Here is a 17971-nt window from a genome sequence, read left to right on the forward strand (position 1 = left end):
AGTCTCAGAGCCTGGGTCAATTGACTCAGGCTCTCAGGGCTCAGGCTGCGGGGCTAAAAATAGCAGTATAGATATTCAGGCTAAGGCTGGAGCCCAGGCTTTGAAACCTGGTGAGGGGAAAGGGTCTCAGAGCCCAGGCTCCACCCTGAGCCCAATCATCTACACTGTTATTTTTAGCCCTGCAGCATGAGCCCCAGGAGCCCCAATTAACCCAGGCTCTGAGACTCAGTGCAATGCATTTTTCTTTGCAGCGTAAATGTGCTTTATAATCTACCCTAAGAGCCTAGTTCTTCTCTCACTTACACTAGCTCAATTCATGAATAATTCCTGTATATTTACCTCAATATAAAAGTGGTATAAGAGGAGTATCAGGGCCAACGAGTATGTCTACACTGCATCTGGAAGCAAGTCTCCCAGGCTGAGTCCACAGACTTGTGCTAGCAGGGCTCGCGCTAGTGTAATAAAAATTGCTGCCTAGATGTTGCCTTGAGATTGAGACTCATGCTGGAGCTCATGCTCTCCAACTCACCCACCCCCCAGGCTTGAGAGCCTCAGCTCCATTCCAAGCAGCAAGGTCTACACAGCTATTTTTAGCATGCTAGTGGGAGCCTTGGCTACATAAATCTGTCAATCCAGGCTGGGAGACTCACTTTCAGCAGTAGTGCAGACATATGCAAAGAGGGCGGTAAGAGCGATGGGAATTAATACCTTTTTACAATGAAGTAAAGAGAAAAACCAATCAAGGAAACAGAAAAAAAAGTTATGAAAACCACAAGCTGTTTCACTCATAATTTGCTTCAGCAACACTAAAACCAACACTGTCTACAGAAAACAAATCAGGAACTTTTTTTTTTTTTGCATAATGCTAGTGAAAGGTCTGCCATGACTGGGTGAATAATTCTGTTCCTGGTGGGTGGAGCAAGAGGTGGGGGAAGATGGTGTTATCCATCCAGCTACAGTGCCTTATCATCTCCTGATGATTTCCAGACTAAATCTGGGACACAGAAAGGAAGGCAATGTAATGAAGCTGGCTTCTGTTAGCCTAAACCCTGCTGGGATGCTGAGAGCCAGGTTGCAGCGGTGGGAAAGGGCAGCAGCTTTTCCTGCACAGGGGTATTGGGGCATGTTTCTGTGGTAAATTACCATTGTGGGGACTACAGGAGGTATGCACTGGCCCTAGGAGTTCTGGCTCTAGAAGAAAACATAAATCTATATAGGGTTCTTAGCTACTGGCCCTGAATATGGGGTGCTATGGAGCTGCACCACCCTGGAATAGAGCTAGGGAGATTCTGCCTCAGGCAGGCACATTCTTTCCCAGCACAGATCCCTGTCCACAAAGGAATTTGCACCAGCCATTAGCTCCCCATAATGGACCTGCTCTGTAGACAGGGAGCAAGGTCATGGCCACGCCTCCTCCTCATCACCTTACTCCCACTGGGGGAGCAGAAGTGAGCAGTTGCCAGGGCACAGGGATATGGTTGAGGGGAGGTGATGGGGAGCTTCTTGCATGTTCCTCCACTGCCAATCCAGGGACGCATACAATCCAGCTCAGAAGGGATATTTTTTAAATTTACACAAATAATGATGTGTACATGTGTGAGGGAGAAACAGAGTGTTGACTGTTGGCAGTGAAATACAGCTCCCCTGTTTTGTTCTGCCCTGTTTTAGATATATTTTGAACTAAAAGGTGGCACACAGCCCCAAAGCTAACAGCTGAACAAACTTCAAAAACCATAAATTACTAAAACACACAAAGAGAAAGGTCAGTAGGAAGTGCTTCCTCATCACTCTGTGACAGGCTTCTCACTCTTGCATATTAATGTTATCCATAGGAACTGCACTGGTCAGTCAGTTGAAGTAAAGCAGCTGGGGAGAAAGACAGAGGATGTGGTTACTGCTTGGAAGCTAGAATGAAAACAAACTTTTTAAAAAATGTTTCCTCCAAAGCCTTTTCCAGTCTATAAAACCTCTCCTTTAAGTGGGTTGTGTACACTGCAATCACTTACAACAGGAACTGCTACCTTTTAAAAATTTCTTTTTGGCCTCAGTTTTTCTCCAACTCATGCTTTTTTCCTTTCCTCCTGTTTATACACATGCTAACATTTTGTTTTTTGTTTTTTTTTTTACCACAACTGCACATTGAGCAGAGATTTTCACTGAGCTGTTTTCAATAACTCCAGGTCTTTTTCCCGAGTGGTTACAGTTAATTTGCAATGTGTATGAGTATTTCATATTATTCCTTTCAATGTCCATTACTTAGTGTTTCTCAACAATGAATTTTATCTGCCACTACACTTTTTACCTCCTTTTGTGAGCACTAACAAAAAACAACAAGAAGTGCCAGAGACTCCATGAAATCCACCAGGGATTTTTCTATTGGATTTACATGGCTGGAAGTCTGATACTATGGTGGATAGATAGATAGATAGATGATTATATGCTCTAGTATTAGCTTTTACCATGATGAATATTGACCATTATGTATCTCTGTTAGGAGGATATTTTAGAGTTAAAAGGCATGAGCTCAGTCTTGATCCTTGTTGGTCTTGTCTATATCTCTTCGCTCAATGGTTAAAAGGTCCTGTGCATTAGCAAAATGTGCTATATGGAGAATCTATATCCAACATGGTGTGTAAAACCTAGGGGAGAGGCATTATCCTTCTGGATGGCGCCATCATCAAAGCCTCCTTGAAAGAGGTAGAATTCCCACATGGCTGAAATATGGTGAGAGTTGGTCTCTGCTCAAGAAGCCATCTCTTCATATTAATAGTGAATAACATGAAGGAGATTTCCTTGAATAACTTTTTGCACAGGGGAAAAATTATAGGAAAAATACCAAGAAAAATGCTACAATAGAATTCAGAAAAATGTTTTGTAGCTTATTATGGTTTCAGTCAAAAGCTTTTAACCAGTTATGAATAAGGCCCCCTACCGGAGACTGGTCTAACACATTAATTACATTTTTTTAAAAAAATTAACTATGTAGCTACCGACAAACAAATTAAATCATGGTTTTTTTTAAAAAATAGAGCAACATGATTTCTCCTATCTGTTTGAAACCTGAAAACAATTGTTCAGTTTCTATGTATATCTAGCTTTGACTCTGTATTATTTTGACTGCTGATAAAGATAAGTTAACTTTTCCTCTTCACTAGATCAGGTTGATTGGACCCCCAGGCTTATTAATACAGAAATAACTATCTCTTACTAAATAACAAACAAGTGATGTGTACTGAGTACCACTTGGATGGTACTTTGGGACGCTCTGTGTCAGTGTTTCTCAACCTCTGCCCATGGAACATCAGTGAGCCAGAATACCTTTATTGGGTGGTCTGCACAGTGACATATTTTGAGAACCAAACCATATAGAGCTGATTGGGTGCTGAAGTGGGGTCTGTCTCTTAAAAAACTGTCTGCAAAATGAAAAAAAAATCAAAAAAGCATTACTCTATGCCCATTAAGGACTCTTAAGAAGTTCAATCCTTGTGGAAATATTTAATTCAATACGGGAATAGGAAGTTGTCGTATTTCAGTCCGCATGGGAGATAATGATCCATTTTATTGGGAGTTTCTTCCTTGGCTTTACCCTTGAAAGAGGAACACTTGTTCACCTCCTTTATTTCTAACAGAAGAAACACAGAGGAAGTAGAATTTACTTTTAACTGTATGGATGGGGTGACTGGATGACAATGACACAGCAAAAACAAGCATACATTCCAAAATATATTTTAACATATCTATTAAATTGTTTCATTTGACTTCAATTTTTTCTGAAACAAAATCAGTCAAAAGGAGTTTGGATTATCATGGGAACAAAATGAGGTCACGCCAAAATTATATCACAATATACCATTGGGTAAAATATTGCAGAGATACGTCTTGATCATGACTAAATGATGTGCTCCTAAAACACAGCACATTTATTTCTAAGGGTAATAGAAGGATGAGGTGGCAGAGTACAGAGTAAATAATCATTAATCCTTTAATAATCTTTCTGTAAAGGGATTTATAATAGGGAGGACAAACCTCACAGAATTTGAAGTTTTTGCAAGCCTCACAAACTATTGTTTGGGTTTGCAGGTTTTACAAAACTAAACCAAAATTGGAGACATTTTCCTCCTGTCATTTACACCCATTGCCATGATTTTGCTGAAGGGTGATTTTAAAAAAAAAATCTAGTTACAGGGAAACTTGTGCTTTATATAAGGGATGAAAGAACCACCTTCCTGAAAAGCTTGACTGGCACAAGTCTGTATCCTGTATAGGGTCTCTTTACTGTATATAGGTTTGGTTTTTTTCATTAGGATATTTTACCCTGTCTGCTCTCTGTTCCTTTTCTCTCCCTATTTTTTAAATTGGATGTTTTAATCCCCACCTCCCCTTTGATCCTTTCCTCACAGTCTCTCCTAAGTGAAACACAAATACTGTAAAGTTCAAGGCTGAGTTAGACCCTGAACACATGGGGCCTGATTCAATACTACACGACTCCAATTTTATGCTGATATAACTCCATTGATTGATTGATTATTATGATTATTATTTTGTTACACCAGCGATGCACTCTGTACCATATGAGACACAGTCTGTACCTGAAGGATTGTACAATCTAATCCTCAATCCTGAGAAAGGCACTTTGTTTAACCACATAAAGTGAATTTTGCCAGGCTGTGCATTTCCACAACATTCCTCACACTTGTGACATTTAAAAACTGGTAGAAAGATATCTGCAAGGATCCTCCCTATTCCACTGAACAAAAGAAACCCCTGTAATCTTCTGTGGGAAATGGATTTGATTGATATATTCAGCCCAGGATACAAGGAAAATGTTCTCTAGCAATATTAATTAATGCAGATAGGACTGCTATGATTTCATTGTGTGGTGCACATACCACAAAGATTGCTGAGGGTACTATCAAAGTCAGAGAGACCATGGATGGCAGGTTCATCCTCACAAGTCAGCCTTGTTGGATGGCAGTATGGTCATAGGAAATATTGATAATGCTGGTGATGTGGTTAAAACTCCCAGAGATTGACATTTCACCTTATTGTGTTATAAAAAGAATATTCATCATCTCAGTAGCACTTTATGACGTACCTATCCTCTGTATTTTCTTCCTATTCTTGAATATTGCCATTGCATTCTGATTTAACTGACACAAATGAGAAACTCCTACTCCGCTGGCAAACTCCAGAGGTGGAACATTCCATTCTCAGAAGCAAGCCAGTCAGTGTGTTACACCATGTAGGAGTAACATGTTTGCTTATCAGCAAAGCATTTCCTACCTCTATCTCAGGGTTTCCTGTGCAATGTCATATGCCTTCTGTCAGATAGCAGGTTTCTGTGACAAAGGGCAAGTTGTAATGGTTGAAGATGTAATAGGTAAACTCAGATCCATAGGGCAGAGACCATCTGTGCTGTTCTACTCTGAGCTGCTGTTTAGGTGTACAGTTTGTTTCAGATTATATTGGAAAGTTACATTTCTTTCTCTAAGGGCATATGCACACTGCAGCTGGGAGCCGGCTTTGCAATGCAGGCAGACAGACAGGAACTAGCTCTGCTTCTCAGCTAGCATATTAAACATAGCAATATACCCAGGGGCAGCATAGACAGCATTCTGGGCTAGCCTCCCAAGTACGTATCCAGGGAGCCTGGGCAGGTTTATATGCAGATGGCTATCCCAAGCTGCCACACATGCTACCTCCAGCTAAACAGCTATTTTTAGTGCACTAGCTCACACAGAGCTAGCACATGTCTGTCTCCTCAAACTGAGAAGCACCCTCCTAGCTGCAGTGTAGATATACCATAAGGGCTACATTATGCAGTGAACTGTGTACCCACATAAGGGATTAGGGGGTATAAAACATTCCCCTACCACCATCTTACCTCCCTGGGTGGGCTACCCACACCTTATGTTCAGATATGTAGGAGTAAAGGACACTGCATGCCTGTTGACTTCCCCACACCAGTAGGTTGGCTGAGGAGAAATGGTTAGAGCATTGGCTCTGCCCCATAATGCACAGGCCAGTGCAGCTAAGTCAGCATATTGAAAGCTGTGATTTACTGCTGACAAATTCCATCTCCATGCCAGGTGTTTCCTCCTCTGGTCCTAGGAGCAAGGAGGCAGCAGGTGCTACCATTCCCTCCCTGTGCCGCTCCTGGAGTGCAGCAGCAACACATTGGCCTTTACTACAGGCTGGGTCCCACAGACACAATCTAAGCCACAGTGTTACATTTATCACAGGCCAATGCCAGAAATATAACAGGCCTTGGCTTCTTCCCCTAAAGATTTATAAATGAAGAGCTCAGTCCTGCCAGGAGCTGAGGCTCTTCAGTTTCCACTAACTTCAGTGAGAATTAAGGACACAGTTGCCAAGACAGTTGTGCTTCTCTGGAACAAAGTAGATCAAAAAGCCCAGAAGAAGTATGTGAGAGCTGGGAACAAAGTATTCTCAGCTGAGGGAAGCTGGCTGCGAAATGAACTTTCAGAAGACCTTTCTGTTCAGTAACATTTTTGTACCATAACATTAACAGTAACCATCCCCTTCCCTCTCCTCCCCACTCCCCCTGCCAAAAAAGCCTACCTCCCAAGTAGAACTTTCTATGATCCAAAAAGGGAGAAGAGCCAGAGACTTCATGAAAGCCATTAGGCACTTTGGAATTGCCAGTCAATCAGTTTTACATAGAAGGCACTCAGATACTATGGTGAAAGGCACCAGTAGAAAACCCTAGGATGGATAGAGAGAGAGCACCTTTAGGATAACTCAGCACCTTTCAGAATTAAGCCTAAAAGCACATGACAAAACAGAGAGAACAAACAAGACAGAACATGCACAGGGTGGGAAATAGCAGTTAGAGCTGGAATATTTCATGGAAGAGGTGATGTTTTAGGAGGCTAATCTAGGAATATGGGGTAGTATACAAGAAAGCACACAGCTGAGAAGAAATAAAGGAGACAAAAGGGACAGAGATACAGCAAATTTGAGTGAAGCCTTTGCACTGGGAATGCAAATACTCTTAAGGAACAGGCCTATTGAATTTACCAGGGATACAAACAATAGAGTTCCACAAAGATTACTCTACAAAACTACTGAATTTAATAAAGAATGAGATCCTTTCTATATGTGTGTATGGGTGTGTATTAACCACCTCTATAATTTTATAACAGGGGTAGAATTCTTTATTAACTTCTATCTTCAGGATAGGAGAGCAATGAAGATGGAAAGAAGATACTTGAACCTGATACCCCAAGCAGGGTCAGAGCAAATGATATCTGGCAGTGCCTTTTAAGAAGCCATTCCTTAGTTATTGTAGGGCTCTTCATAATGAACAGGTCTACTCTTGCCCACTGAAAATCAACTGAACACTAAAAGAAAATGTGCTGGACCGCATGAGCCAAATGTTAGTAAAAGTAATGGCCCTGACCTGGTCTAAAGCAAAGGTTTCTTCATAAATGCTCCTACAACTGTGTTACAGAGAAACCAAATACAATAGATAGCCAATACCAAATGAATGTTAAGTTCAAGCAGAAGTAGACTGAGTGTGCCCTATATAATTTCATTTCTGGGGAAGGATTAATTTAACAGGCCACTGGTTGTTCCTCAGAAATGAATTCATCTGACTGAATAGGTGCTGGAACAAGGGGTGCTGGGGGTGCTGCCGCACCCCTTGGCTTGAAGTGGTTTCCATCATATACAGGGTTTACAGTTTGGTTCAATGGCTTTCAGCACTCCCACTATACACATTGTTCCAACACGCGTGTCTGAGTTTCGTCTCAGAGAAATGATATCCACTCTAGCCATTTCCCTGCTCTAAGGAAGACTTTGCAGAATATGATTGAATTACGTCAGAGGACGGGGGAAGCCTACACTGCCCATGCTGCCATAGTCTGTACCTGTGTATAAGCAGAGGAATTTGGTCTCTGGGGCAGCCAATGTGGCACTTTCCATGAACACTAAATTCCCCTTGCTTAAGGCAGGTTTCATATATAATTTTGTATGCCAGTGCTGAAAATGTCAAATAAGTTGCCCTGTCTTGGCATGTCCTTTTTGTTTTAAGGTGACATCTTCTCTCTCACCACTCTATTACTTCAGTCAGGATTGCTGAGGCATGTGCAGTACAGCAATGCTCCATATACCATCATTTACATATACTGTATGAAAAAACATTTTGACCTGATACATCTGAAACATAAAATTTATTCTGCAGCAGGTGGGACAATGACTATGGTTGTCATTACACCAGTTAAGTGTAATTAATTGACTATCTAGTGTCAACTGGATCCAGTAACGGTGAAGAAATCTGACAGCCGCTGAAGCTAGGAACTGACCAGCTTTGCTGTGATATGTGATAATCTGCTTCACACAGCTAGAGAGAGGGAGAGAGAGATGAAGGCCAGGTCTTCACTAGAAACTTTTGCTGGTATAGCATTGTTAGCTAGGAGTGTGATTTTTATGACATTTCTACATAGTAAAAGCCCTAATGTAAATGCAGTTTCACCAGCATAAAAGTTCATTTTTTATCAAAATAGTTTATTTTGCTTGTGGAATCGGTTTAAGCCATTGGTAGTCAATTCTTTTTTGTTAAGGTCCAAATTTCTTGGTCAAGGTATAGTCAAGGTCCAGACTCCAGAGAAGAAAATAATTTAAAAAACCAATAATGATAATGATAATAAGTAAATTAAAGGATTTCAGCAGGGTCTGTTCGAAGGCATCTGACAGTCTGGATTCGGCCCACAATCTGCCTATTGAGTACCCCTCACATAAGCTTTACTGCCAAATGCATGTTTTTGTCGGTATAAGCTGCGTCTTCACTAGGAGGATTTGCTAGAATAGCTGTACCAGCAAACCTTCTCTAGTTGAGACCTGACCAAAGTAGGACAAATAGTTCTTTGAGCAGCTACATGGGCTTCTCTGTAGCTCATCAAATAACGGGCCAAATTCTCAAAAGGTGGAAATTAATATAGCTCCATTAACTTCACTGAAGCGATGGCAATTTACACCAAGTGAGGTGCTGATTTTTCCAAACTCAAAAAGAAAAACAAAAGATAAAGGTAGTTTAAGGTTACTTGTTAGGTCCCAGAGTGAAATACTGTAATTAAGTTTCTTGTGAGACAACAGCTGCTCTGATCTCTTGATATGGCTGCAAAATTAAATTGCTTTAGCATTTACAGATGTGATGTACAGGGCATTTTCTGCCAAGATTAAAAGACTTCACTACAGGCTCCTTAATGTCATAAGACGGATCCCATTCATCTTCCCCCTTTCATTTAAAAGAGATGCGTCATGCACAATAAACAAAGACGGTCATGTTAGCAAGGAAAAGTAGTTATAGGCAGCATGGTATAGAAAATAAGCATGGGACTCAAAATCAGAAACAACAGCCTTCTGATCCCAGCCCTGCAAACACACCTGCATGTGTGTACTTTCATCAGCTGATTCATCCCATGGACTTCCTTGTGAACAAAGTTGCATGCATGCATCAAGTGATTGCAGGATTGGGCATTGGCCTTGGGCAAGTCACTTCACCTCTTTGTCACAGTCTCTCTCTCTGTAAAATAAAAGCAGGGCTAATCCCACTTCTTGTCAGGGTGTGAGGGTTAGCTGGCTATAGCTGGTGAAGTGCTTTGAAGATGCAGTTATAAAGAAAAACTAATTAAAATCAAAACAAAAATTTGGATTTGTGTGCCCCAAGAAAATAAACCAGATTAAAAGGCAGCACCCTTCAAACACAAATAATTTTGTTTCTGAACCATCAAAAGTCTATTTAGGACTACCCTAGTCTGGCTTTTTTTTTTTCATGTGTCTAGCATTTTTTTCCTAGTAAAGTCTCTACTTGAAAGAACGGGAGTGTCGGATGCAATTTTAGAAGCTAGCACACTCAAAACATGACTGTGCATTGGCAACTAACAGCTTTTCCAGGCGCAGGCACACTGGGCAGGATGTAGAGAGACCAAGCTGCAGGTAGACACCTGGCTTACTCAGTCAGAATTACTCCTGGGAAGCACACTCCAGGGCTGGAGCTCCATTGAAAATGTGCAGCAGGTGTTCTCCTGTGCATGCCTCAACTCTGCTGCTAGTGCAGAATGGTACAGATGTAGTATCATCTTCTCCTTGCCTCACACTATGAAGAAGCAGGGCTTGCATTCCCCAGAAACACAGGAAGAAATCTTCTTATATCATCCCTGCACATTCACGGAAGGGCTAGCCACAATCAGGTCTTATGTTTGATTTGGGTTATTGTATATGTCTAATATCGGCATGATAGGAGGGAAGAAGTTAAAGTTGGAGCTAAATGCCAAATGCGGCATTTGGCTCGTGCTCTAAAACCCTTACAGCATATTTCTTCTACAAAAATCTGACCCTTCTTTGCACACAAAACCCATCTTTTTGCATGCAGATAGGGCAATGGCATACCTAACTACTTCATTTTCAAGTAGAAATGCCCTTTTCCAAGCACTAATGGCTTTGTGTGCACAAAACGAAGGCCCTTGAATATTTAGCCCTCGTGTTTGGTATGATCCATGTTATGAAAAAAAAAAGCCACTAGATTCCAACAGGTGCACAGTTGAAGAGGTGAACAAGGTGTTGCCTGAATTGTTGCACTTCTGGGAATCATGAGTGACTTTGAAAAAGCTGCTTGAACCCAAAATTGTTTTATAGATGAAGCAGTTAGTCATTTAGTTTCTTCCCAGACCTGAGCCTAGCCTTTCACGCCAAGAAAGAGAAATTTTGGCCAGTTAAAAAGAAAAAGAATAGAAGCCACAATGCTTTGCACAATGCTGCAAAATACATATTGGAAGGAGACACATACCTGAGGGAAATAAAGGCGGCTACTCATTAGTTAAGTACAGCCAACCATAATAACTATGTGTGCAATGAAGAAACTGAGGAAGAAATGGACCCATGAATGTTTGCAGAACACAGTGTTATTTATTGTTTCTGATGCACATGGAAGAGTTTGGACTTGTGCCTAACTCATGTTGTTTATGTCATTTGGACAAAACATACACTTACTCTATACTAACAACAAAATGTTTAGTTCTCTAACGTTTTTATTTGAATGCACACCGCATAGGGCTGGCTGATTTGTTTAATGGATGGCCTCCTCTGCCCATTTATGCCACTGTGATTGGTTATGTTTGACAGGTATGCTCAGAGTAATTTGGTAATCACCAACTCAGTGTTTTGGGTTAAGAATAACAAAGATATGAGAAATCAACTGGGAGAGGCAAGATGTTTATTTAGCACTGAGTTAGTTTTAATTTGTTTTCAAACCATCCAAAGGCAGATGGGTGTTAACTCATTGAAATCAAGGTCATGAGTTAGACAAACTGAAAATGTCACCTTATACTGAAGGTTCCTTTTGAGTTCTGCCCTATATAGGTTGCAAGTATACAGAGAAAACCAGTTCCTGTTTGTTTGTTTTTGTTTTTAAATCTACACATGTTCTTAGCAGAGATGGACCCAAATCAAAACTTTGGGAAGATTCACTTATGGATCTGAACTTCATGGGTCAGATACATCTCTAGCTCTTAATATATTTATGGTATGCTCCTGGTTTTATTGTAGTCTAAATGAGCAATAGTATCCTGTTGAATCAAAGTCTACTGATGTCCTCTTTACCTGCTGATGGGTTATACAGACACTCTGAATTCTCCTAGATTGTGGCTCCTTTGAAACCAGGTGCACTGAAAGGCTGATTGGCATTATCTTCACGACATTTTGAGACTGTGGAGCTGGTACACAGGCAGTACTGAGCCAAGGTGACTGGAGGGGCTGGCTAGGCAGGGAGGTTGCTGGTGAGGGAACTTCTCCTATTTATTCCCTTCTCCCATCCTCCTCCACATACACACAGCATTCATCTGCAACAACTTCAAGCAGCTGTGCTCCGTCCTGTAGGTGAGGTTTAGAAAAGCAGACTGCTGTATACGTGGCAGAGAGTGCCTTATTAACAGCTGTTGAGATACTAGGCAAAGGAATTGATTCTGCAGAGCAGAGAAGGCCGAGGGAAAGAGTTTACAGTCCCAATATAGCCACAGTTATGTTTAGCCAGATTTAAAATATCACCTAACCAGTTACAGTTACACAATTCAACTATGAACATAAGGTACCACTTTCTACTTGATCTGTACAAAACATACATGGGGCCAGTTGCAGAGGAGGTCAGTTATTATTATTTATTATTTGTATGACTGTAGCGCCTAGTAGCTCTTGCCCTAGGAGCTGTACAACAAGATGGTCTCTGCCCCAAAGGGCTTATCAAAATGCTGCCATATTGGACATAATGGAAAGATGGTGGAAAATACCGATCACTGATCACCAGCACAACTTATTGCAGAAGCATTTTTCATTATGATTTGCATATACCAGCCACCAAGCCCACATGAGGGAGTCTTGAAAGATTTATCATTCTTATTCCCTTTCATATTCAGTCAGCATCAGTTCATATAGTACAAGTCTCCTTTTCACAGCAGGGGAATCTCCCAAGCCCACAGGTTTTTCAGTCTATAAATAGGCTTGGAAGAATTAGATATTTATATCAGTTAACATCGATTTCATCATACACCCAAACCAACTAAAATTATTTGCACCAATAATAATCAAAATTAACAGGCAAAGTAAGAAAAATGCTGCTTGAGAACTTATTACAGTTTGATTTAAGGAGAGTTACTATATATATGTTGACGTGCTCTTTGCAATTTGTGCTTTAATGGTTATAAAACTTTTACTTTGTGAATTTCATCATCTACTGTCATTAAATAGTTATTGTTTGACCCTCCCATAATTTCCCACAACAGTGAAAATTTAAATAGATACAAATTGAAAAAATGCTTTAAACCCATAATTTTATGAAACTGAACATTTAAATTGATGAAAATCTAAAATAATGCTTTAAAACATCAATATTATCCATCAAAATGATAAAAAAAATAAAAATAGAATTATCCCTCTCCTACCTGTAGAGTTGATATAGATTTTCAAAGAAAGGCCCAAGTTAGGCACTCAGATATGATGAAGAGCACAATATAATGCTTTGATAGATAGCAAAATAGAGCTTTCCGTGGGGAAATTTAAAACAATCTACCACAGCTCACGTGTACTTCAAACAGTATCAGTACAACTTTAATCTTCTGCTTCGTATCTTTCACCAGACATCTAGTAATGGCACTCCTTGCCTTTCCCCAGGCCCTGAAATAGATGTTTCTTCAACTCCCATATTTCCTTTTGTGTGCGAACTTAACAGTCACATAAAGTGCACAGTTCGCAGCCCTCAAACTTGAATTCTTTCATCCATGCAACAGGTACTGTAGGGAGGACAGCTCCTTCCTACATACAGGCTTCCCTTACACTGCCTGACCAAAATACTTCAAACCTGGACCTAGCGAGACTACTTCTCACAATGAAATGTAGTTGAATCATAGAAATGTAGGCCTGGAAGGGATCTCGAGAAGTTATCTAATCCAATCCTCTGCACTCAAGACAGGACTATATAATAACTAGACCATCCTGACAGGTGTTTGTCTAACCTGCTGTTAAAAACCTCCAATGATGGAGATTCCACAGCCTCCTTAGACAATTTATCCAGTGCTTAACTACCCTGACAGGAAGTTTTTACTAATGTCCAATCTAAACTGCCCTAGCTGCAATTTAAACCCATTGCTTCTTGTCCTGTCCTCAGAGGTTAATGAGAACAATCCTCCCCCCTCCTCCTTGTTACAACTTTTTATTAACTTGAAAACTGTTATCTTGTGTCTCCCCTCCCCCCCAGTCTTCTCCAGACTAAACCCATTTGTTTCAATCTTTCCTCATAGGTCACGTTTTCTAGACCTTTAATCATTTTTGTTGCTCTTCTCTGGATTTCCTCCAATTTGTCCCCATCTTTCCTGAAATGTGATGCCCAGAACTGGACATAATACTCCAGCTGAGGCCTTATTAGCGTGGAGTAAAGTGGAAGAATTACTTCTTGTGTCTTGCTTACAATGCTCCTGCTGATATATCCCAGAATGATGTTCACTTCTTTTGCAACAGCATTACACTGTTGACTCATATTTAGGTTGTGATCCACTATGACCCCCAGATCCCTTTCCATAGTACTCCTTCCTAGGCAGTCATTTCCCATTTTGTATTTGTGCAACTGACTGTTCCTTCCTTAGTGGAGTACTTTTCATTTGTCCTTACTGAATTTCATCCTATTTACTTCAGACTATTTCTCCAGTTTGTCCAGATCATTTTGAGTTTTAATCCTATCCTCCAAAGCACCTGCAACCCCTCCAACCTTGGTATCATCTGCAAATGTTAGAAGTGCACTCTGTGCCATTATCTAAATCATTGATGAAGATATTGAACAGAATGGGACCCAGGACTGAGCCCTGCAGGACCCCACTTGGTATGACTTTCCAGTTTGACTGTGAACCACTGATAACTACTCTCTGGGAATGGTTTTCCAACCAGTTATGCACCCACCTTATAGTAGCTTATCTAGGTTGTATTTCCATAATTTGTTGATGACACGGTCACGTGAGAAGTATTTAAAACCTTACTAACGTCAAGATATACCATGTCTACCACTTCCCCCTGTGCATAAGGCTTGTTACCCAGTCAAATAAAGCTATTAGGTTAGTTTGACACAATTTGTTCTTGAGCCTCCACCCTCATTCTCTCATTGACCTCTTTGTTGTGACAGATGCCAATTTCTGCTAGACTTATTGTGAAATCTTTGGAAGCTTAATTACAATATTCACCTATTAACATCACTAGATGGGCCACACAGGGTTAATGAAAATGTTGGGCCAGATCTTTGGCTGCTGTAGATTGGCACCACTTCGTTTTAGTCAGCTGAACTACACTGAGGATCTGATCTTCTATATATTTGTGACATAAGACTTCATATAATCCCAAACAGGCCGTGGCTATTTTCAGCCAGACTCCTACTGCTAATTGGAAAGAAAGTTATGTGAGCTGAAATCCCCTGAGCTGCTGGAGGGACCTGGAGAAAAAGAAGGGTAGGGTCAAAGCAGAGGAGCTAGCCAAGGAGTGAAGGACTCATAGAAAGGGGACTGGCCACTGATTTGTGCATGAGGGAGGAGGAAGTCCATTTCTTAGGTGACTAGAGTGAAACCCAAGGAGTCAGCTGTGGAGCAGGGAGGAAGGGAGGGAAGAAACAGTTGCTTCTCTAAGCAGCAGCAAATGCAGGAGGAGAATCTCACCAGTCCTGTACTTCTGCTTTGGACTAAAAGTGTCGCCCACACCTCCCATGCAAAGAGCTAAGTGGAGCAGGTGAAAGCCGCATGCTGCTACTGTTGCAGCTGGTAGTTCCTGGAAGCGCTCCAAGTCTGAGGTGCCCTTGGAGGATTGCTCTTATGCTGCTCACACTGGTGCTTTCCAGAAACAGCTGCCAACCAACTCTCTTTCTCTTCAACCCATGGGGGACTTTGGCTCCCTCATCCTCTTTCAGCAGCAGGTATCTGGTTCCTCCCTCCCCTATTTCCCTAAATGGGACCCACTGAGAGTAGGGTGTTTGGGGATTAACCACTGTTGGGACAACATTACTACTTTGTTTGCTTAGTTTCTGTCCCTATATCATCAGCCAATGACTCCCTCCCCCTGGGTTGAAGCTGGGAAGAAACAAAAATGATAAATAAACCTTTAATAACATTTACAAACAAAACAAATGGTGAGTTTAAACCACCAGAGTCACCAGTATTATAAAGGTTTCAGAGTAGCAGCCGTGTTAGTCTGTATTCGCAAAAAGAAAAGGAGTACTTGTGGCACCTTAGAGACTAACCAATTTATTTGAGCATAAGCTTTCGTAAGCTACAGCTCACTTCACTGGATGCATTCATGAGGGAGGAGGAAGTCCATTTCTTAGGTGACTAGAGTGAAACCCAAGGAGTCAGCTGTGGAGCCAGGGAGGAAGGGAGGAATGCTCAAATAAATTGGTTAGTCTCTAAGGTGCCACAAGTACTCCTTTTCTTTTTGCAGTATTATAAATTTACCTGCTGTAATGCCAAAAGAATAGTTTGGGTCACTTTTCACCAATCATGCTACTTATTTACTTTCTGCTTTACACTGAACTCATTTTGAGCAATAAAACTGCAGTGTGTTCTGGAGGAATGAGCACGGTACTGGGCCTGGGAGTAGAGCAGACCAGAGTTTTAATCCAAGCTGTGGCAGCTTGACCTAGAGCAGCCACTTTACCGCCTTGCTTTGGTCTCCACATCAATAGAATGGTGCAGAGTGGGGAATAGTGTGGCTTAATTAGCTACTGCCTGTGATGGGGCTTTGAAGATGTAAAGCTCTATATAATAAATTGTATTATTACACTTTCTGTTTCACTTTTATTCTTAGTCAGTGCATCATTTCACTTTCAGATCTGGGTTTGTGTTTCCAACCTTGCAGGGGAACATTTGCATTATTTTAAAATCTTTGTTGCTTTTATTTGTTTGCTTGTTTTGTTTTGTTTGCTTTGTTTACTGCATTAGTCACATCAAGATTGGTAAGACCCTTTATTTTTGTAAAATCTGGGTCTAAACTGCAAATGTGCTCAAATAACTGAAGGGGTCACGATTGTCTTCCTCACAGTGTGACTGTTAGGTGTCAGTTGCACAGAACAAAACAAAAGCCACAGGCAACATCACACACCTTCTTACTATCTTTTGTTATAAGCCATGTGTACTTTGCACTGTTCCTTGTATCATTAGATAAGAAGCCATGATTCAAGCCCTGTGGACCTTACTCAGGTCAGGATTCTCCCACCCTTCTTCCCCTTGGGCCAGATTTTCCTGTCTGCTGAGGCCATTTTGCACTATGTAAGCAGAGGCGGATTCAGGTTTCAGAGGGCCCTGGGCCAGAGCAACTGGGGGCCCCTCCCCACACCTTCTGCCTGCAGTCCCACCCCTGTTCCGCCCCTTTCATCTGCAGCCCCACCCCTGTTCTGCCCCTTTCATCTGCAGCCCCACCCATGACTTCACCCCATTCTGCCCCTTCCCCCCGTGGCCCCACCCTGTGCCACCCATATTCCGCCCTACTCTATCCCACCTGCCACTGCAGCCTCACAACCAGTTTGCTCCTTTCTGTCCTCCCCACCCCCCCCCACTGCAGCCCCAAGTCCAGAGAAGCTCTGCTGCCCCACCCCCGGCCATGGCCCCGAGGCCACAGCAGGGAGTGAAAGCTCCCCCAGTCCTGAGGCCATGGCAAGGAGCTAGAGCTCCTCCAGTCCTGGGGCTGCAGCCAGGGTCCAAGCACTGGGGATTACCTGCCCAGCACTCCTGCCAGGGAACAGGGTCGGGGCACAGGGGAGCCCATTTTTCCAGGGCCACCCAGTTGGCCGGGGCCGCTGGGTACAGGCCCCGTCGGCCCAGTGACTAATCTGCCACTGCATGTAAGTGGTATACAGTGGCCCTAATCTGTCCACTTACAAGAAGTGGAAATTTCAAAAGATGACTAGGGAGGAGTATAAAAATATTGCTAGAGTATGCAAGGGTGTAATCAGGAAGGCCAAGGCACAACTGGAGTTGCAGCTAGCAAGGGATGTGAAGGGTAACACAAAGGAATGTTAGCAACAAGAAGATGGTCAGGGAAAGTGTGGGACCCTTACTGAATGGAGGAGGCAACATAGTGACAGAAGATGTGGAAAAAGCTGAAGTAGTCAATGCTTTTTTTGCCTCGGTCTTCACAGACAAGGTCAGCTCCCAGACTGCCTCATTAGGCAGCACAGTATGGGGAGGAGGTGAGGAGCCCTCAGTGGTGAAAGAACAGGTTAAGGACTATTTAGAAAAGCTGGATGTGCACAAGTCCATGGATCCAGATCTAATGCATCCAAGGATACTGAGGGAGTTGGCTGATGTGATTGCAAAGCCATTGGCCATTATCTTTGAAAATTCTTGGTGATCGGGGGAGGTCCTGGATGATTACAAAAAGGCAAATATAGTGCCCATATTTTAAAAAGGGAAGGAGGAGAATCCGGGGAACT

This window comes from Chelonia mydas, chromosome 5 (assembly GCF_015237465.2).
Source record: "Chelonia mydas isolate rCheMyd1 chromosome 5, rCheMyd1.pri.v2, whole genome shotgun sequence".
NCBI classification, from domain to species: Eukaryota; Metazoa; Chordata; order Testudines; family Cheloniidae; genus Chelonia; species Chelonia mydas.